This window comes from Parasteatoda tepidariorum, chromosome 9, assembly GCF_982258835.1.
Source record: "Parasteatoda tepidariorum strain Cologne lab strain chromosome 9, Ptep-v5.0, whole genome shotgun sequence".
Lineage (NCBI taxonomy): Eukaryota > Metazoa > Arthropoda > Arachnida > Araneae > Theridiidae > Parasteatoda > Parasteatoda tepidariorum.
In genome coordinates, this window is record NC_141763.1 from 48360259 (window position 1) to 48383387 (window position 23129).

At 29.2% G+C, this 23129-nt stretch overlaps 1 protein-coding gene across 3 annotated transcripts in view; it reads right to left on the reverse strand.

Moving 5' to 3' along the window:
• Positions 1 to 23129, reverse strand: part of LOC107445483 (protein trapped in endoderm-1) — an 89981-nt gene that overhangs the window by 60401 nt on the left and 6451 nt on the right. Inside the window, exon 2 of one of the 3 annotated variants that reach the window (XM_016059879.5) lies at positions 22396 to 22449. The exons of the other annotated variants lie outside the window; for them this stretch is intronic. The gene's annotated coding sequence lies outside the window, so the exon portion shown is untranslated. The remainder of the gene's footprint in view (positions 1 to 22395; positions 22450 to 23129) is intronic. 3 annotated transcript variants of the gene reach the window in all.

The window sequence follows — 23129 nt, forward strand, 5'->3', positions numbered from 1 at the left end:
ATATAAAAATGTGATTAACTACAATTTATTGCCAAGTCCTGCCTTTAAACTTAGAATTTAGTTTTTTTTCGCATCTATGCTCTTTTTTATTTATTTATTTTTTTAAAAAAAATTCAGTTTCATATTATTATTTTCAGAGATGCACAACCATTTTCTGGCAATGGGCGTCAAAAACTACAACTGGCTCTAACATTAACATAATTCTGGAACTATAAAAATGCGGGAAATTTCTAGATTCTTTTAAAAAGTAATATGAGCAAGTTACCAAATGTACAATTAATCGTTGGCGTACAGATAATAAAAATAATTAATGTGAATAAACTTAAACTATTAGACTTATTAGATAAAAAAAGCAAATTATAGGCATACAACAAAAGAGATAACTTAAATTTACATTAATCCTAAATGTTAACTTTCATTAGTACTTAGAAAACAAAATTTATTGCTAATACAGTAACAGATTAATATAATGACTGTTGCTAGGATTTTTAAGTTATAATTTATTTACTTTTGTTTATCTTATCGATTTGCGAAAATTTATTTTCTTCTCTTTAGTTTATTTGAACAAATTCATTAGTAATTACATTTCACTGCTAACTCCATTTGTATAAATAGAACTGGTATAACGAAATGGCCGCATTCTTATACTTTAAAAAGGACTATACCATGGATTAGTAACTACTGGAAAAAAAGCATGGATGAAAGCACATTTGCTATTTTTTTTATTTGACATTTTCATTAATATTTTAGATAGTTTAGGGGTTTGGGGGACCCCTTTTGGCCCGCGAGCCACAGATTGTGCATTCCTATGTTAAAATATTGCAAGGATTACGGGCATGATAAAACAGTTTTATTCCTTTAGTTTTGCTTAAAAAAAAATATATTTCTGAAGCACAATACGTATTCTGGTTAACAAGACTTGAAATAAACGTTAAAAAATAAAATGGTAATTAAACAAAATTATTTAATATTTTTATTTAACGATTTATTGCCACTTTTTATTTACTAAAAAACAGCATTGTTTATTGTAAGGTAAAAAAAAGAACTACATTGGTTGTTATTTATATCTCAAACTTAACTTTCTTTTCTTTATATGTTTATGCACTTAAGAAGACGCTATACTGCTGGTGAAACTTTTTATGATAAATTTTCTTTCATCTTCCTTGGCAATTTAAAATTAAAAGTCATTTAATGTAGGCCTATACTGTGAAAACAGTGGTGTAATATATTTCCGAATATGAAATTGAACAATCCAAAAAATTGTATTGTAGAACATTTGACGGGTGAACACCAAATCTAACGTTCATAAACGATTTAAAGGATGTAATTAAACTCTAAATACTTAAAATTGAATAATCTTATACTTAAATCTTATGCTTTCACATGATACGAGATTTATTTTCAAGTCTGAAAACACTTATGTTGGCGCGCATTGAGTTTCAGAAATTCAAGAAATGCCAAATAGAATATCGCAAGTAGTTTGTTTACAATCAGATATGAGCCGGCGAGAGTTAGTTCAATGCTGTTATTCATCAACAGAAACAAAAATTCGCCGTTAAAAATTTATGTATGTTTTTAGTAGTGTATTAAGAATAATTATATTTTAATGTTTAAATTTCTGAGATTTGTATTAACTGATTTTATAATGTTTAATTTCTCTCCGATTCCGTTCTGCTAAGCCTAGTTCGAATTCGTCTTACCATTCTTTCTGTGTTACGCGTATGTTTGATACAAAAACTGATTTTATTTTAAGAATTAATATGCATTTGTATTCTAAATCAATGATTCTTACTTTATATTATATTGTAGAAATAACTTTACCGTCTCTTATATGTATTTTATCGTATTGCAATTATAAATTTTACTCTCGGTGAATAACAAAAATGGTGGCGGCTGCTTAACACCAAGTAGTGTAAAAGAACTTGGCAGTGAAACACTAGATCCAAGAGTTGTGTTATGTTTTTTACAGTAAATCATTTCAAAAGCTGAAATTTTTTTTTATCATAACATCAAAATGAAAACAAATTATTGCAGGATTACCTACCTACAGCGTAGTCCTAATTAATCCACCCATAACTTTCATTTTGAATTTTTTCCCGCCATTTTAAAAATTATTATTTACTTTAAGTTAACCTAAACTCACTTTTTCTATACTCTTAATTTACTTATGTAGGTGAAAGAGAAAGTGCCATGAAAGGTTGCATATGCAGAATGCTGTCCTCTTGAAGCCAAATCAATAAATAAAATGTAATCACTGTCTTTGCTAAACACAGTTTACGCTAAAAAAATGTAACATGTACTTGAATGTATGAAAGACTGACACTAGTGCCACACTTGGCTATTTTTTCCCTTTTCCTGACAATTGCGTGCATGTGATGGAATAAATATATCTCAAAATGATCGCCACTAACAATAAACCTGTCCAAAACGTGGAGATTTGGAGCTCAACGTTAGTTTTTTGAGATAGAAAGAGGAACATGACATCGTATAATTATTCGAATTCTAAGACATAAAAAAGCCCCGCATTTCCCTTTCTGGTATTTACTAATTATCAGGGCCAGCTGAAAACATCTTATCGCGTAAGGTGGTCCGGTCTGTTAAGAATTTAAGAACTTCAAAAGTTTTATTTCTGTAGATGTCTTGACAACCGGTGGTTAATCGTCACGTTGAAAAACAAAGATAAAACTTATTGAGTACAGTTTGCTATCAGTCATAAAAAAAGAATAAATAATGTAGGTTATTTGAAAAAAAAATATTCTAAAATATAGTGATTTTACTTAAGTTATTTAGCTTGGATGTTAAATGTGAACTAGCAATGGTTTTATATTTTTTCCAGAATTTCAGCCGGTGTAACAGCAAACATCTGTTAAGATGTTGCAAATTTCGAAATTTTATAGTGATTTATAAAAACTTTTTTAGTGTTTTTTAATTATTTTCCAAACCGATAAATATTTTACCATTCTCCACGTAAATTTTAAAAATTACGATTTGAATAATTTTAAAAACTATATTTTGAAAATAATTCTATTCACCACAAAAATAGCACGTTAAAAGACATATGAAAGAATAATTAATACAATTCTTCTTCTTATTGTTAGTATTTTTTTACATGAACTTAAAATAATATTTAAAATGATGTTAAATACTATTTTTAGATCATTTTAAATTAATTCAGAAAAAGTAGAAGCACGAAACCATGATCATTACATCACCGTAAGTAAATATTCAATCATTAAGACATCAATGTATACAGGGTGTTCCTTAATGATCACCCTTAACTTTAATTTTAAGAGTCCTTGCAAAATTGAATACAAAATGTTTACACATTGGAGGTCAAAAATGAAGAGAAAAAAAAGAACGAAATTTGATAAATCAATATTGAAGAGGGCTGCTGTAAACTTTAATTGCTGGTAAACATTTGAACACGTCCTTCAATTTTTCTCTTTTTCCTCAAACAATCAGAAAGTTTTGATGTTTTGTATACACACTTTCTTCAGTCGTGATTTTTCAGATTTTAATAGCGTTCAAAAGCACTCGGGAAGTTCTTAAGCTAATTTAAAAATTTTTACTCGTATTTATAAAATTTGCTTAAGTAAAGATAACTTCATACAAAAAATGATTTCTAATAATCATTTATTATTTTTTACAAAATCGTTTAACAATGGAAAAAAAAAGAATTATAATTATAGAAGTTTTTATATTATTTAAGAGAATGTAACTTTAAATAACAAAATACAAAATTTGAACGAAATACATTGAGTAGTTTCTGAGTTAAAATATTTTTAGAAATTCGTATATATGAAGAAATTTTTTTTATTTCAGCTTCTAAAGACCTATTCAAATGGGTTTACCCAGAATTGTGGCTAAAGCAACAATTCTGAAAAAAAAAGCGAAACTTTTAAAAAAGAGCTAATGTATGTTAAGGAGAGTTGTCTATTCTCAGCCACTCAAGTATTTTACCGTTCCAGTCATATGCCTGCTCTCAGCCACAAAAACTTATTAACCCTTCCAGTCATAAATCTGCCGTAAGCCACAAAATCCGTGTACCGTTCCTGACATATGTCTGCTCTAAGCCACAAAAACTTTTTTTTACCGTTCCAGCCATATATCTGCTCTTAGCCACTAAAAAATTTTTTTTACCGTTCCTGACATATGTCTGCTCTAAGCCACAAGAATAATACTGTTCACTTAAGTTGATAGATTTTTGAGCTTCATAAAATTGAATATGATGTGTTTTAGTGTAATTGCGTGTATTGTGTGATTGCGTTGTTAAAATTTTTTTTCATTAAAATGCATAATTTGTTCAACCAATAGAAATCTATTCCGACTAGCATGACAACTATTCGTAAACTCAAAACGACAGCAAAAAAGGGTTAAAAGGAATTCATTTCTCTTTCAGCTTTAAATCTGATCTGAAAAACTGAAGCTCGGCAAAAGACCTTTCATATCAACCAACTGAACCGTATCGAATTTTTCCATCTTCCCTGAAATAAAAGCTTTAAGAGAAAACAACCACTAGCCCAACGTCAAAATTTCCACCTGCCATCATCATTTATGAATCTGCCACAAAATAATTATAAATAAAAAAAATAAAAATAAACTCCGTCCACCCAAATTAATTCATCATCCACTTCCCCACACATCAACAACATCCTTTGCTCGTCCAGTAACCCAACTCGTGAGTAAAATACCATTGACACAGAAGCCACTATTCATCGAATTTTTTTCCCCTTCTATCTCGTGCACTCAGTGTTTTTTCAAACGATCTTTATATTTTGTTGCAGAGAACGTTAAGAAAAACAGGGACAACCATATCGAATATCGAATTAAGCTGCGACATAGAACAAATGTCCTCTGTTTTCTTTTAGAAAAGAAGTGGTCAAGTTTTTTCACTCACTGCCATTACATTTTTCATCAACCGCTTGAAAAGTTTGTGATTTTCGTTTGCTCTATAAATAACGATAATTACTCATCAACCCAGCAAATAAAATTAAAAAATCATGCGTAATATAGAAGAATATATACGATCGGGTATACCCTATCTAAGAACTCGTCTTGAAATTCCTAGAATCTTAGAAGGGTTATTCGAAATTAATGACTGATTTACTATGTGAAGTTTTAAATTTCAGTAAAGGAAATTATTTTTGGAAACTTTTGAAAACTAATACAAATATGCTACATGAAAAAAAACATGAAAACTAATACAAACAATAAATGAAACAAAATACTCGTAAAGGGAATAAAACTGAACTCTCCAACTTTGACACACAATAGCATCTAACGTAAATAAGATAATTTATGTTTACTTTCAAGTCTTAGCAACAAATGTTATTGTAACTAAGACTATTTTTTGTGTAACTACTTATATTGTAGTATTATATTGAAGAGGAAAAAAAAAATTATGCTTTTTGTTTGTAAGAACTGAGATTTATCAGTAATTTTGAAACCTGAATCCACGTGTTTGTGTTTCTTGGCAAATAATATACAAATATAAAATATTAACTTGTATATTTTATAATTATTTATAAATTTCAAAACCGAATCTATTTAGTTAAGCTGCAAAATTAATTAAAGTGATAGTACAAATAAATCCATATATTCTTTATAACACTTTCGTAGTTCATGAATACTTACTGGATATTACTTTCTGGTTCACCTTCCTAAGAAATTTTTTCCAACATTGTGTACCTGCTACTGTCTTCTCAAGCTTTTATTAATTACAGAAAATGAAATTTTTACTTAACGTGCAGCTTAGAAAGTAAATTCATAAATGGAACAATAGTTTATTTTTAGAAAATTCACTTAAATAACTTTTTTAGTTGTTTTCAAATAAAAAAAAATAATAAAAGTTTATTTTTTAACATGCTGTCAGATAAATTCACATTGCATTTCGCCACATTTTGTTCATGAAACATATTGTACATAATATGTTAATACCATATTAATCTACCATGAAACTGCTGAACAGGTTACTTGAATTGAATTTCTTACCATTCTTATAATGTTTCAGAGTAATAAGCTACTCTAACAAGCGATGGTAAATTCGATTTTTATTTTTACATAGACAATCGATTTGTAAAGACATACAAACAGATAAACATCTTACAACATTTTCTTGAAGGAATGAAATTGAACCAAATGTTGTCCACTGGGTCTCAGACTCATATTCGCTATCCTACTGTATCCAATTTTATTTTATAATAGTCGTTAAACAGCCGATCCAATTTTTTTGAGTTAACGACTACCAATGTTCAACTTTGCAGCCTTTCAGTTTTGAACCCAATCCAGAAGACAAGGGAGCTCCTGGATCAAGTATTGAGAGAAATTTGTCTTCGTGGAGGACTTTTTAATGAAACTAACCCACATTTGCTTTACATGGAGAGCAAAAACCACGAAAACCTCCCACTGTTAGCCTGACAGTAAGGGGACTCTAACCCATGATCCGTCTACCACTGAGGTTATTTTACGATAGCGCTGTGGTCGGTGTGAGCCGGGTGCAGAATTTTTATAGACCAGCCGTAGCTGGGAATAGAGCCAGACTCATCCCATTAAGAGGCGAATGCTCTATCTCCTGAGCCACAACGATTCCCCCTATGATATTTTATTTTATAACCATCGTTGAACAGCCGACCCAATTTTGTGTTTACGACTACCAATGTTCATCTCCGTAGCCTTGTAGTTTTGAACTCAATCCAGAAGACAAGGGAGCTCCTGGATCAAGTATTGGGAGAAACTTGCTTTCGTGGACGACTTCTTGATGGAACTAACCCCCATTAGCGTTACATGGCGGAGAAAAAAAAACCAAAACCTCCCACAGTAAGCTGATCGCCAAGGAGACTAACCCATGGTCCGTTTATCACTGAGGATATTTTATGTCAGCACTGTGGTAGGTGCGAGTCGGGTGTGGAATCTGAATCGACCAACCATCCCTGGGATTTTAACCCGTTCACCTCATTAGAAGGCAAGCGCTCTATCCCCCTGAGCCACCGGGCTTTTATATTTTGTATAACTCGTGTTAATGAACCACTATGGTGAGAATCACTAATTTAATCCACATGAGTCAGATTATAACACCTTAACGAGCGCCAATAACTTATCATGAAACAAAATTCACTAGCCTTAATTGATAAATAAGATATTTAAATACAAATAAAACTATCCAAAAGGTTACTTGAATCGAATTACTTACCCTTTTTTTTTATAGTTTTCGTGAAATTAATTTCTTCAACTAATAATGGTAAATAAAATTTCATTTTTTCATACGTCAATCGCTTGGTAAAAACATACAAACAGAAAAAAAATCTTTAATCATTTTCTTAAGGGGGGACCCCACCCTGAATATTTCAGAAATTCGAAAAAAATTTTATAGCATTTTTCGAATCTTTGTACCCTTTCTAATGTCTATCTAAAACGATTTCTCTGCACCTAACTTCATTTAGAAGTTATACCGGAAAATAGAGAGTCGTCGCTAAGCAGGTAGAACGGACCATTCTTTTTGTGTCTCATCCATTCTGTTGACTGTATATAGAAACTTATTGGAATTGCAGAATAAAGGTTAGTCATTACTAATTTAATAATTTACTAGATTGAACATAAGTCAAAACTTTAAACGCGTTTTTCTCAAAACCCTGTTTTTTGACCTGGCCTAACGCTTTTCTCATGATCTATACAACGAAATAAGCTGTTCCTTATTTTAAATTACGTAAAAACATATTCTTTAGAAAGTAGCATAGGATTTTTTTGATATTTTTATATTTCGATTTTATATTAGTATTTTAATAATTATATTAGTATTTTAATAATATTTAATAAATATTATATCATAACTTAACTTTTTTTTTAAGTTGCCGCTATTTTGGTAATTTTGCGAATATCAAAAAACCGGTATGCTACTTTTTAGATAATGTCTTTAATGTTTCAGAAAATCTAAACAAAATCGTTTTCCTATGTTTCAGGACTTCTAAATCCATGAGGCCAGTGAGGTGCTACTTTTTGATGGCCAGCCACACACGAAGCTGCCACCAACTTATTTTTCATTATTTTGTAATGGAAAAATTTTTAAAATAGACTTAAATTGTAGCTAAATGACATTAAAAGAAACAAGGAGTCTCTGCATTGTCTCGATTGATTAAAAAGAAATTCAAGAAAAACGTTAATATTTTACCATCTCAGGGTGGGGTCCCCCCTTAAGGGATAAAATTTTACCAAATGTTCTCTAGTATATTGGAAGCAGTATTTCAGTAAAAAAAAAAATTCGTTTATTCTACAATATTTTGTATAATTCGAGTTAATGAACTGCTACGGAGAGAATCACTAATATAATCCACAAGATTACAGCCACACTTTGGAACGTCAATAACTACTCATGCTTGACGGAAGTTTCTACAGCTCTGCGTTTTTTACAAACGCAATTTCTCGATAAAATATCATTGATGTAGACGTGGAAACTTTTTTATTTAGAATACATCATTTGCAATCATTTGCCCGTGACATTTGCTTAAAACTATGGAGCTGTAGGATTCTGTCAAGGTTCAAAAAATGTTTAAAATAAGATTAAAGATATATCATATTCAATTTAAACTTGCAAAACGAACAATAAAATCTTGATATGTACGTCGATATAGCCCATTTGTTGAATAGGGTTACTGTCTAAAATTTCTTATCTGAGGGCTTGGATATGTCATTGCTATGGATTATTGAATGTTGTGAAGTGCAACATATTTTTATTTTAGCGATAACTTTAAATACCTGCCATTATAGAAAATTTCATGCTTATCGTTGGGTATGAACCGGTTAATAAAATATTTTTGATTCACGGAGCTGTGAAATGTAGGGTTGAAGAAAACTATAGAAATTCCAATCGTGTGCACATAGTAACTATATAGGGACAGGCTATTTTATAATGTATATAAGTATGGTAGCAAGAATATTAACTTATCATCACTTAATAGCAAGAATGTTCACTTATTAGCATTTATCTTGAAGACTTTAAGTATTAGTGTTTATAATGAGTAAATTTTTTTTTTCTGCTTAGAAATGGAAGAATTTACCCCGACCCGCCCTTAATTAGGGCATACGGGTAAATGTTTATTAAAATAAAAAAAAAATCCAGAAAACAGTACAAACATAAAATACATAAAATACACATCAGACATGGCAACAGCCCATGAAAATGGCGGGCGTAGAGCAGCTAAAATCATGTAAGGTGATAAACATTTAAAACAGCAAAATATTAAAAGTGTCAATTAAAAGAATAATTTAAAAGATAAACGTGCAAAATTTACAAAAGAACAATATTGTAAAACATTTAAAAACAGTACTTTAAAACCAGTTAAATAGTACAAAAGTAAATATCAATAAAATTGGAGCAAGTAAAAGAAGAAGAGTTTATAAAAGACGTAGTAAAAAAAAATGAGACACCCAAGCTGGAAGGAACAAGTTCCGAGACATTAACGACCGTCCCCCAATACATCCTCTAAAGTTTGTTTAATAATCTTTTTTATGATATTTCTACAAGTCAGGTTAGCATAGCATTGATGTTGACCAATATTATTAAAGTTATTGCCCCGGATTGTCTGGAATTGAGAACAATTCATTAACAAGTGATCAATAGATTGATATTTACCACAGTTTTAGTATTTCTGCTTAGAAATACTAAAATTGTAATCTTTTAAAACTTATGTTGTGTTTAATAAGAAAGTATACAGTTATACTCTCAATAAGTTTAAGGGACGCTAAAAAAATTCGAAATAGCGAGTTTTGGAGATAACAAGTTCAGAACTAAATATGTTCCAAGAAGTAGAAAAATATATATTCTAAAATATTACTTTAAAAAGTAGGAGTCATGAAACATAAGAATAACTACTATTAAATAAGTATGTAATGATAGTTGATTATAAGTCGAAATACAGCAGTGATAATTGTATTTTTGAAAGTAAGACAAAAATAATTATGCCTTAAATAGAAAATAATTGGTTTGCAATGAACTTACAATGTGATTTGCGAAAAAAATTCATTTTCTATTTCGAAAAAAATTCGATGTAGCAAGGTTTTAAGAAGAAACCCTTCAACATAGGAATTAAAACACTTCAAAATTTTAATTTGAGCACTAATTGGCAAATATTGCATTAGAACTCAAACAAGAAGAATAAAAGAATGAAATGTATTTACTTTATCATGCGAATAATTCCTTATTTGCACTATTGTGTAATTAAGAGCCAAAATCTTAACATCTGCCAAAATAAATATTATAAGATTCTATGTTTGAAATTAAAAAAATAACATGATTCTTTAAAACAATATAACACTAACTTGGACCATAAAGGTTAAAATATTCAACACTTTATTTAACATAACTTAACTACGACGTTTTTATATGCCTCCTTTTCACATTGTTAAAATTTTATGTATTTTATCATATTTTTGTATGTTATTGTGAACAAATGCAACTAAAATGTGCTGATTTGTGAATAATTATTTTTGGTTATTTATTTTCAATTTATAGACTAAAATGAAATTTCGAAAATTCTACATTCTTAGAAAATTCAATTCAGTACTAAACGATACTATTGATACCTTGATTCTTAATAGGGTGCATATTACACTCACCCTGAATAAGGTATGAAATTGAACTATGTGTCTGTCTAAGACGAATAGAAGTATCGAATAATCAAGCTTACGAAGTACGGTATAATGGTTCAATTTAGAACCATATTAAGGTGCTACAACAGTTTGGAATGTTATTACAGTTCAGCATACTTCCGAATTTCTAACGTTTTACCTGCTTGAATGTAAAGTAGATTTTCAAAAAACTTTCTTAGAAATTTAAGATACGCGATTAAAGTTTTATAAAGTCTATTTCCTTGACAAATACATGAAGAAATTTCTACTAAAATTTCAAATGAATTAAACTATAACTTAAGGATATATTTCGTTTGGTCCAAGGAATTTCTTTTTACACGGAAAAATTATAATCCGTAAAAATTATTCCTTTAATAATGAGAGGTTTGGTACCAGGTAAATCCCTTTTTTTTAATGCATTATTGACAATGGAAGTATAGCTATTTGTAAAAACTAGTCATGAAAATAACGTCTTCTTCGCCAATGTGGTGAATACAACTGGAAATACTACATAAACATCGCTCTTTTTAATTTCATTATTGCTCTCTTAAACTATTTATTATTGAACCTAATTTTCTTGTTTTCGTAACGCCCCTCAATTCTTAAACTTAAAACAAGTTTTTTAAATTATTATTCTCAATATTAAAAAGAGACATGAATAAAATCAAAGTTAAAAAAAAAAGAAGTATGGAATAAAGAAAATTAAAGTGCCTGTCGCAAATTTTTAAATAAACATAAATCAAATGATCTATCATAAAAGTGCCTAAAATAGGACATTTTAAATGAATGAAATACAAATATGAACTTTATAATGAAAAATATTAAGTTTGCGGCCGTTTATTCAATTTCATGCCAGAGTAATTTCGAAAACATTTGTGTTTAAAATTATTTGCATCAAAGCTGAAAACTCCTTCATTTCCAAATCCGGGATCAAATATCAACTTTGAAAAAACAAAGCATAATCTTTGTAAGTTTGCGATTTAAGATGAAATGCAAATTAAATGTCTCCAATTCACAACAATAACCGAAAAACTACGATTCCAAACAAAGCCTGCATTTATAATGATTGTTACAGTTTAGAACAAAATTAAATTCAACCTAATAAAATGGACTTAAGAAGCTATAATTTTATTCATGAATGCAAACTTTTTAAATTACAAGACATCTGCAATCATGTTAATGGAATGCGAAAACAATGACTTCCTTTGCTATGCAAGCGATTAAGTCAGTTTGTTTCTTTAATATTAAGCCCATTTATTTTTATCCAGAAGGTAGAAAACAATGAACAAAAGGCGTTACTAACGAAAATTACAGAATAGTTTCACGTGCTCCAAATGTCAAATCCATAAATCCACTCAACAATTTAGATTAAATATAGACGAAAATAATTGCCCTTTTTGAAAAACGCATTGGCGGCATAGCCAACACAAATGCATAGCTCAATTACAATCAAAACATTACGAACTCAAAACTCAGAAATATATTCTCATTGGGTTCACGATATCGCGCATTTTCTTGACGCACAAACGATAATAAACAGTTCACGAGCCGAGAAAAACACTCCCAATTACGTAAAATAGCGAAAGTGAATGAGGAAAAAGAAAAGGATTTGGAAAGTTGCTTTAATTCTAGGGTAATGAAATGAAGATTGAAGTTTTTTCCCACGCTAGCGTGAACTTGTGTCGAGTTAGAAAAAAAGTGTTATTACTGTGACTGTAACCGAGAGGGGCCCCCTAAAAGGAATACATTTTATCCTTAATTACAAATCTGGACGCAATGAATGGAACGAATTTATGGTTGACAAAGAACACAGCATGTGTACCCATCGGGGTGTTCGTAATTCTCCTCACAATCTCAATAGATATTACTTAGTAATTTTGATTATGACACATACTCGGAATTCGAACTTAAGTAATTACGGTGTCACCATTACTTGAATCTCAAAATTATCTGAAATTCTTACATAGAAGGTTACATTTTCTAAGATAACAAAAAAATTCTTTTTAAAGAAAAAAATTAGCAGTTGTTTAAATTTTTTTTTATGAATTTAAAATTGAAATTTAATTTTTAATTGTAAGTAAATTAAGCAATATCTAAAACTACGATCACCCCGTTTGAATGCTCGAGGTCTTCGTTTAATTCTAATTGATTAATTCGTGGTTTATTACTCACAGTTGTTTTATTTAAATTCCCATCGACAGAAACAGCTTGTAGAAAATCTAAAGGGTAAATAGAAAATCTTACTCAGAAATATTATTCATATCTTGCATGCATTTTTACAATAAATATTGATTCCCTTTTGCAAGTAAATTTTTCGAATTATTTCTTTAGTGACAGAAATAATTTAAGCAAAATCTAAAATATTTAAAGAAAAAATTTTACTAAAAAACCGTACATATATTTCCATTGTAAACATTGATTTTTATTTTTTTCTTAGTGTTTTGTATTACTTACTAACAGCAGATGGAGTAGATACAAAATCTACTACATCTGTACTTGGAAATATAGCACAAAACTGTACTTGGAAATATAGCACAAAAAGCTGTACTTGGAAATATAGCACGAATTTTCATGGTAAACATTGATGTTTTTTAATGTCTTTAATTACTTTCAAAACATTAAGAATTAGTAAATGCAAATGGAATTTATGTAAAATAGAAAAAGTTAAAAGAATACATCTTACGTATCACTCATCGAAATTTAACACGTATTTTCTAAAAATTAATACAGACTTTTTATTTGCTCGTTTAAGTTTGAACTTATGTTATTCAGAAAAATTAAAATTATTTCATTCCACTTAAAATGTTTCAACGAAGCAACAAGTTATTTTTTTTAAACAGTTTTTAATATCGGATACTCATTGCTGATTGCCAGAAATCGACTAGCAAAAGGAGCTAATGATTAGCTAGTGAAAGGTCCTATTTATACTTAATATTATATACCAATATATGTAATATAAAATGCATAATGCATATAATATAAAATATATAATAAATAGGGAAATTTTACAAATTCATTTTGTATTAATTCAATTATGAAAATTAATTTGCTGAGTTTAATATGATTGATATTATTTAGCAACAACAGCTATTGATAATTTTAATTATACATAGAATTTTATAAAATTCGATAACATTAATTATCATGAAAGAGTAATTTTATTTATTAGTAATTTTACCGTAATGCCCAGTAAAAATCCAGATTGAGTTAGACGTAATTAGGTTAAAAAAGTTAATTGATAATAAGAAGTTAAACGAAATAAATTATTTGCATAAGTATAAAAAATTAAATGTGAACAAGTTAAATAATTGAATATAAGCATCCTAAAACGTTTAGTATTTAACAACGTTCTACAACGTTTTTAAAAAACATTTATGTGATTACATTAAAATGTTTAGAATCCTATATAATTTCTAAAATGTTAAACATCCTATAATATTTCGAATAAGTATCTTATAACAAATCTAAGATGTTTAATTTTTTACTGAAACTGATGTAGAACAGATATGCTCTTTTAACAATTCTTTTCAAATGTTTCATATTAAATAAGGAGGGATAGTACAAAGAATGAAAGGAACATCCATGCCTTTCCCGGAATTCGAACCCAGAACCTTTCTGATGCAAGGCCAGTTCCTACACAGGCTGGTCAGCTGCTTTGGTACTTTATATCGCACATTTTTCTAGACTTATTTACCTCGATACAATCATGTATCCAAGCGTCTCCTTCATAATTAAAAATTCTCCATTCATCCACAATTTCCTCATTAAAAATTTATCGTATTATTCAGCGTTTGATGTATGAGGGATAGGACAGCACAATCTCAATCCGAAACAAAAAAAAAAAGTGAAAATAATTTTGAAAAGATAAAATAAATATAATACTTTCATTTTCCAGTGAGCGAGAGTTTATTGTGCTTAGCTTTCGCGCCTCCTTCGAGAAAACTTGTTTGCAGAAACAAAACAATGCTCAAAAATGATTGATCTTAATAATCAATGGAAGCCTGGATTTTGATAATGGACGCGAAAACCTTTCATTTAGAAATCAATGCGTCGCCCCCGGCTTCGACAATTATATTCGAGGTGCACGGCAATTACAACAACTATGAACTAGCATTCCAGATTCACAGGTTTGATAAGATCAAGAGATGAATGGTATAACTATAGCTTAATTGAGAACTCTGTGTTAATACAGAGTCTATGTGTATAAATTACGTGTATGTAATTAAATAATCTGTTATATACTTTAACACACAGTTGATCAAATGTTGGACAAAGTGTTACATAGTATAGAAAGTTGCCAAAACAATATTCCGTAACTCATAAATAAAGAATGTATCATTCATCAGCTACAAGATTTACTTGGTTGTGACTGTGAGCTGTTATTTTTCACAGAATACAGAACGAATTTAATATGTCATATCCAAAGATACAAGGAAGTTTCTGAAAGTTTCGGAAATTTTTTTTTACTCCCTATAACGTGGAAATGACTGATTTTCGATAATCACATTGAAATCAACCATTTGCTAACTTGAAAAATATCATAAACATAGCAAAAGTGTTTCGAGCAACGCGACATAAAATACATAGTGTTGCCATCTATTTATTACATATTAAATTGATTTATTACAGAGAAATTATATTCGAGGTGCAGGGCAATTACAACTGTGGTCTTAGGATGCCAGATTCACAGGTTTGATAAGATCAAGAGATGAATGGTATGATAACTATAATTTAATGGAACTCTGTGTTAATACACAGTCTATGCGTATGAATTACGTATATATAATTAAATAATTCGTAATATAAATCAACAGTTAATCAAATGTTGGTCAAAGTGATACTAGGTATAGAAAATTGCTAAAATAATATTCTATAACTTATAAATAAAGAATTTGTCATTCATTAGCTTCCAGGCGAGATCTACCACTGCAGAAACTGAGTTTTTGTCACATTCTACAAAGCGTAAATATCACGAAACTTTATTTAATATGACAAAGCCGTAAGATACATAAACGTTTTAAAAGCCTCAAAAACGTTTTTATTTCATTTATTTATTTGCTTTTCATTGTTGTCTAGAACGAAAAATGTCTGATTTTACCCGCAATTAAAACCGTCCATTATCTTACTTGAAAAATCTCATTAACATAACAAAAATGTTTCAAGTAATACGACGTTAGACACATAGTGTTGCCATCTATTTATTAATACAATGAGCAAATTAACATAAATAATGGGCAAATTAATGCGTTGAAAAGCTAAAGCTAAACAGAAATCTGTGACAAAAAAAAGAAAGTTTTGTCAAAATTCTGGAGATATATATTAAGTTTACACTTCTAACTCTACTTTTTCCACAACTGCTTTTCGAATCAAGGATTTCCTGGGCTAGACAAAATCGCGCGAATCCTTATTATAGAGAACTTACAGTAACGAAATTTTTAATAATTTCATAAAGCTCTTTTTGTCCAATTGCTTTCTCATCAACTATTAACAGGTGCCAAAAGATTGAAACAAGCAAGTTTCAAACAAAATGAAATTTGTTTTTTTATATTTTATCGCAGAAACAGTTTTACTGGTATATAGAAACTATGTAATGTTTTCAAGCAATTTAAAATGTTTCTGAAACCTAATTTAAATGTTTTATAGTCAGTGTCTTTTATTTCAGAACAATTTATACGATAAAATTAACTGATAATCTGATCTTCATTTGACCTGCGTTAAAAAAAAAAAAAAATTCTTCCAGTGCCCAACCAGGGTGACATTTGTCAATTCAGGCTTATGGGCCACAGTAAGGATAGATTGTACAGAGAATGAAAAAAAAAACACCCATGCCTTGTCCGGGATTCGAACCCAGAGCCTTTCTGATGCAAGGCCAGTTCCCTGACTCCTACACCCTCCGGTCAGCATATATTTTCAAAATAATAAATAGTCTTTCTTAATGTGTTTACAATTATCTTTACTCATTAATTTAGGGTTCCGTTAAAAGTAAAGCGTTCATTAAGGGTTCCATATGCGAAAAAATTAAGAACAGCTGCTCTATGCGTTATCAGTAGTAAACTATCAACACTAAAATAATCTTAAAATATATAATGCCCTGAATAACATCGGATTTTTGTGCAATAATCGGTGCATTAGTGGATCAATATATACTAATTAGTACAGACGATATTTTAAGTTTTAAAATCAGATGCAAAGCAAACTTTTCTCTAAATACCTACTAACCTAATTCCTTTCTTTAAAAACAAATGTTTCACAGAGTTTATAATGGTCTTTTTAATTAAAAAAACTACCACTTAGCTAAAACCAAATACTACGCAAAAGATAGTTTAGCTTTCATACTCATGCAAATTACACAAGTTACATTCTCAATCCATTTCACGTAATATCAACCACCTGTCCCTGCTATAAACACAAGCAATAACACAAGCAAGTTTCCAAATTAGCAAGATAAATCGGAAACAAGTCGAAGTTAAGAAGATTAAATCGGACATACCACTACGTAACTACTTAAACATGCTAGTTTATACAATTTATTCCTTTTTATGGTTAAAAGAAACTTTTTTAAAAATGTACACAACTAATTTCTAGCTTAACCTGATTTTTAATTTCAGCATCATAATTTTAACATAAACATATAGTACGGAAAATTAAGTATAAAAAGAAGAAGATTAAATATATAAAAAAAGCTCTCAAATAATTCACGCTGAGAAACATCTTATTAATTATGCATGCATGTTTCCTTCTCAGAGTTGTTTTTTTCTTCTTTTTTTTAAGAAATAAATCTTTATACCCCTTATCATAATTACCATAATCCTATAAATTAGTTTAAACATTGAATATTTATGCTTGACATATTGTTCTTTTTTAGTTTTCTTTTTCATGTAAGTTTAGTTTTCTTTTTCATGCTTTTAGTCATGATTTACTCTATTCGCGAAACAATTAGCGGTTGTATTATGTGTTATTTTGTTGCTTCTTATGAACAATAGTAAAATGCCTTTTTTTAAATCCTAGTTCAGTTAAAATGTGATGATTTTACAGACTAAACAAAAAGAAAAATTCAATAGAGAATGATTGTGCATAGTATTATTCTTTCTTTCTTTTTAGCAAAGAAAAGTGAGATGGTTGCATAAAAAATTGGTTAATTAAAAAATTAGTGAGATGGTTAATTAAAAAATTAGTTTTGTTAATTAAAAATTGGACAAAAATTTTGTTAAAGTTTATTAATCTCATAATTCAAAGTACACTTTTAAATATTCAGCACATTTCCGTTAATGTTAGCCATCGAAAACATCTTCAAAACAGATACGTCTTATGAAATTTCATAGTTTATTTTATCATTTTTTTGTAAAATTGAACAATTTGTTAGGTAACTTTTTATTCCTTTTAACCATAAATGGGCGCAGATTATTGTTCTCGAATCATCAATTATGTAGAAATCTATAAAAATAAGTAAAAAGAACAACGGAACTCTACCAGAACTTAAAATTACTTCATAACACTGTCATACCATAATTTTTTTTTTCTTAAGTACGAAATATACGTTCTACACAATAATTTTGATCTTTTCGATTATCACTGATAGACTCGATTATCATGATCTTTTAGAAAAAAGACATACTAAAAAATTAAAGTTAGCAAGAATCACGTAATAATTGTATTACAGTCAGGGAAGAATTTTAAAGCTTAGTTTCAATTGAAAGAATAACATTATTAAAAATTTCCATTTTATTCAAAAGCCAAGAAAAGAAATATTTCCTTAGCATTAATAAAACAACGTTTGATTCATATCACATATTTGCACATTTCATATGTAAATTTAATTTAATCATTCAGGTTTTTAAAATTCAATCTTTCCTAATTTTCTTATATTGATACAGCCTAATCAAATTATAACTAGAATAATATCAAAGATTGCTTTTATGAATAATAGGTTAGGGATTTAGATAATTTTATGTGTAAATAAGATTGTATATAAGATAAGAAAGAGGACACTAAGTTCGAAATATTCGGATAAAGATATCACATTTGCAACTTAAAGCTAGAAAAATTTATTTATAAAAAAATTGCAAAAAAGCAATTTTTAAAAATGTATGTTAAGAAATATTTGTACTAGTTATTGGCTTTTAACACAATATGACTGATTTTAATACTGTATGGCTTTTCGTGGATTATCGTACGTAGTACAATCAAATATTTGATATAAATGCACAATCGAAATAAGATCCTCGAATCCAATTTTTGAAATAAACGTATAATAGAACAGTAATATTTTGAAACCTATTTTTATTTATTTATTTTATTTCTGATTTATTTATTTTTTCTTGCGCAAGGTTTTTTTAACAGATCTTCGATAGTTTTGTGTCGCAGATTTCAAATCTGCAATCTGTTTCTCGCTAAAGTTAGTTTTTTTAAGCGACATTTTAAATGTATCTTAAGTCAAAATGTTCAGTGTGCAATAAAAAGGTAAAAAAAGAGAAAAAAAGAAAAGAAAATACATTACCCTGAATAACTTTTGTTCTAATGATCGGATTTTCACGTACTAAGTATCAATCTTAATGATTTCTGAGGGTGACCTCAATTATGATATTTATTTACTGCTAATTATTAATTAAATTACAAAGTCCGATGCAAAAACGTACTTTCTCTGAATAAACATTTTATTTATTTATTTATTATTATTTTTTTTACATATTTGGATTCCTGGCCGTCACTATATCGGGGGTAACCGCAATCTGGAAATTATGGCTTTAATAGTTGATTTGGTAAACAGATGAAAGTTTGGTCCCCTTAATGTTAATTTCACTTTTTTAGTCATATCTTTAAAACTAATTGAGAAATTTAAAAAAAAAAATGCACTAACTCATGGAAATCATTTACACAAAGATAATTTCATGCAAACAAAAACTTTTAACAAGTATTTATTATTTTTTATTATTTAATTTAATTGTGGATGAAAAAATTTTGTAATATGAGACATTACTTTTTTATACCATATAAATCTACGTATTTTTCTATTGCAGAATCTAAAGTTTCACCAGTTTTTATCTAGTAGAAGCCGAAAAAAATTAAAATTAATTATTTTTAAAAAATTAATTTGGCGACTATGGAGAACTATTTAAATGGGGCAAATTAATATTTAAACGTGATTAGCTTACGTATAACTTTACTTACGCACTCGCAGCATAAAATTTCATTCATATTTTCACCACTGATAGCTGAATTTTAATCTTTTTTTTTAATTATGAAATACTAGGTTTCTTTTTAAGTAGTTTAAAAATTTATTCGTATTTTAGCTAAGAGATATGAATAAAACATTATATTCAACAAATGTTGAGCTTTACAAAAGCATGTTTCTGTTATAATGCGGTTATGACGTTTTTTTGTAATTTTTATTTTTAGAAGGTTCATAGAATAATTGATACAATTTCTATAATATACATACCTATGCATTGATTTGGAATATTGGAATATTTGGATATTTATAAATTTTTTCAATATTTATTTTATAATTATCAAGACAATTACAACTTAAATGAAGGTAAAAGTTTTATGAAAGGTATCGTTATATCTTCTTGAATAAAATTGGAATATCAACGATGATTATGTGAAATTGTTATATGTCGTCTTAAACGTCTTAATCTTAAATTACATTTATTAATTACCTGGCAACGCGTGTAAAATTTTCATGCTTAAAAAAAATAAGAATACAAATAATGTCGTATGAAAAGTTCTTGTGTTCAAATTCTAAAATATTGGAAAATCATAAATAATTCATCAATCCATTCAAATTCTATTTTCAAAGAATATAAAAGGGAGAACAACCTTTTCTTTTTGATCAGAAATCAGCCCCAAAAAATGTCTGTTGCCTAGAAATTTCGAGTTTTTCTATAAACTATTAAAAGATAAGTTTTCTTGTGCTAACTGAAAACGATGAATGAAAAAGATTAAATTTTTATTTCATTATTTTTTATTGCGTCAACTTGGTAGCTTAGCAACGGAGAAACACGAGGTATTTCTCTCTTGTTCATCATATCATCATATAGCTTGTTTAAGGTTATCTTAAATTGCTCCTCCTGCTATGGGGATATATGGCTATTTTGGGGGGACTGTGCCAAATGCATATAGCTTTCTAGCATATAAATTTTTGATCTAATATTTTTGAAATTTTGTTTTGAGGGTCGAAATTTATAAAAAAACAACATATGTTTATTCAAAGAAAGTAAGTTTTGTGTCCGATTTCGTAACTTAACAGTTAGTACTTATTATTTAGCATATTTGAGGTCACCCCCTTAAACCATTGAGATTGACATTTAATACGTTAAAATCGGATAATTAGAACGAAATTTATTCAGGGTGGTATAGTTTTTTATTTTATGCACTGAACAAATTTAGAAGCGTTATATGTAATAGGAAGTCGCGTAAATATTGCGACGAACTTCTAGGGGAGTCATCAGGATTAAAACTACTTAGAATCCCATACCCACGGAAATGTCGCCACACGTCGCTAGGGACGCTTCTTTATTATAAGCTCTTTCTATATCTTCTTCTGAATACGCCATAATAAGAAAGCACCCCTTGTCAAGTACGAAGACATTCCCGGGTATGCATTCCTATGCAGTTTTAATCCTGATGATGTAACCTAATTCCCCATATCATTTTTTTTTAAAAAAATCTGTAGCTTTAGCAGCAAACCAAATTTCAGACTTGAAATCACCACACCCGAATTAAACAAGGTGAAGTATTTGTATAAATGCTACAAAAAATTTGTTGCCTAGTGTAACCAGGCCTTGATCTACTCCATTATAGATTAAATTGGCGGTGTTTTTAATGGTTAGAATTTTTTTAACTAAGAAGACTTTTCACCTTGTGCTAACGGATTAAATACCCAGGTTCTTCTCCCAAAGGGAAAATATTTTCGTCCATAATGTGACTGGATCATTGGATCTGAATTCAATGAATTAAAGAACTTGAATTAAATGGGCTGCTTCTGCGCAATGGGTGCAACTCATCATTTCTGTTCCCTGACAGTGTTCATAAAAATTTACCCATTGTTTTATAGGTCATATATATTTTATAATTTACATAGTACTTCTCCCGTACGTGACTATTGCATGGACCTCCTGCGCTGTTGCAAATGATGCATTGCTAGCGCTTGGGTCACTTAATGATAATTCCTTATTTTATAAGTTATGGGTTTTCCGTGGTTTTAATCTTCAGATAATGCAAACGTGATTATGTTTCGCTCAGTAACTACCACGAATGAGATTTTGCCCTGATACCTGACTCCAGAGTTCCTCGTTTTCTTGGTCCGTTCCATTATTGTAAATAGAATGAACAACAAACTTGCGAATTGTAGAACGGTTGCTCAGTTAGCTGCTCAGATCAGGTGATAAAATTAAATCTTTTACTTTGAACACTTTTTATCTCTTAATAAAGTTTTAAAAAAAATTTCAACATTACAGTCGAAAATTATATTTTAATTTTTCAAGTGTTCCAACTATTTTTGCACCACCCTGTATGTTATTTCAATGTTAACTACAGAATAGGGTTATATATTTGAATAATACCGCTAAGTTTGGTTGGCGACATGAATAGCCAATTATTTTTCAATTCTACTACTGATTACCACACACAGTGTTTGAACATGAAATACATAGTATCTAAATGTCATATAATGGATTCATTCTTAAAACTGTACCTCGAACAAACAGGAAATTAGAATTTGTGTGATAATAAATAAACAATACAGCAAGTGTCTCTTTAAAAACAAAAACTTACTCTGTAGAAACTGGGGCACAAATATCATCTTTCACTCATCTTCGAGATTGCGTCCTAACAAAAGGTTCATCAACGTTTTAAAAAAAGCAAACATTTAGAGAAAAAAATAGAAAAAAAATTTCAACCAACCGGAAACGAAGTTAGCAATTCAACTTCCCAAATCTTCTAAACTTGTAACTCTCTTAAAGATCATTTAAGAGTGTGAATAGAAAAAATTATATTCCCATCACTTATAAGAGGCCTCTGACAACAGCGGATAAGTGTTTAAACATTTCATTGCACGTACGCACTCCGCACACCTGCTTTCAAACACATCCAATAGCACGTTGAGAATTTTCGGAAGTATTTTTCTGAGTGTTAAAACTTTTTTTGGGACCTCTTTTCAGAAAAAATCTTTTGACGCGACCCCAACTGTATATACGCATGCGGTATGTTGTATGTTAGAAATATACATGAGTGAAATATGTTAAAGATTGGTGTTTTTACACATGGTTAAAACAATTCAGAATTGTCAGATTTTTTAGATGTAATACAAATATCGCAACGAAAATGTCGACAAAACAGTTCTGCGTTTTTTAAACTTTGGCACAGAATTTATATTGAACGTATCTTTCACACTTTTATTAATTATTTTAAATTAAATTAGGTCAAAATAAGTGAAAAATATTATACACAGCATTTTAATAAGTTTCGCTTATGAAACACAGCATTGGACATTGGTGTCTCTTTTTGCG